Raw genomic sequence first — 908 nt, forward strand, 5'->3', positions numbered from 1 at the left:
TCCTACTGACATAGCCCAAGCAAAGCCTTAATCATTATTTAATGAAGTAAAAGCAAAACCTCTGAATCCAGTATACTCTAATCTGCCTCGAGGGACAGACCAGTTTACAAACATAATCCAGTAACTATTTTTGGAATTAATAAATCATATCAAACTGCTACAGATTGTATATTTATGTTTTATAGTAATACTAGCAAATACTAAAATCTACATTGTCTTCCTAATAGTCCACAGGAATTTTTTTTTGTAGATTTATTCTGTATGCTTTCTATGTAACATACACGATAAGACATTGGAAAACTAATTTCCCATTCTTTTTCAAGCATATCAAAATTGATTCTTTAAGAAAGGAAAAACTTTAAGTAAGAATGATTTTTAAAAGGTTCAGATAAACATTATTTGAAACTCAAAAAAGGAATCTAACTATAAATATCAGAAAGATTTGCAAAATCCTAAGAAATGTGGTGAATAATTGTGTGTGTGTGTGTGTGCGCACGTGTGTGTGTATGTGGTACCAGGACCAGGACTGAACCCTAGACATTGTATGTGGGAAGCTGGCACTCAACCACTGAATCACATAGGGTCCCCTGATTTGGCTGTTTCATTTGTTTGCTTGTTTTTTTGTTTTGCTTTGTTTTGTTTTTAGGAAGCACCAGGAACCGAACCTGAGACCTCCCATGTGTGAAGCAGGAACTCAACTGTTGAGCCACATCCTCTCCCTGTGGTGAATAATTTTATGCCAGTAAATTTGAAACTTAAATAGAACAATTTCTAAGAGATATAAATGACCAAAATTGACTAAGGAAATATAAAACCTAAATAAATCAATAACAATTCATGAAATTGAATTTGTAAGCAAGTCTTCCTTCCTACCCTCCCCTCGCAAAAAGAGATATTAGTCCCAAATT

The sequence above is a fragment of the Dasypus novemcinctus genome, chromosome 15 (assembly GCF_030445035.2).
Source record: "Dasypus novemcinctus isolate mDasNov1 chromosome 15, mDasNov1.1.hap2, whole genome shotgun sequence".
NCBI lineage: Eukaryota > Metazoa > Chordata > Mammalia > Cingulata > Dasypodidae > Dasypus > Dasypus novemcinctus.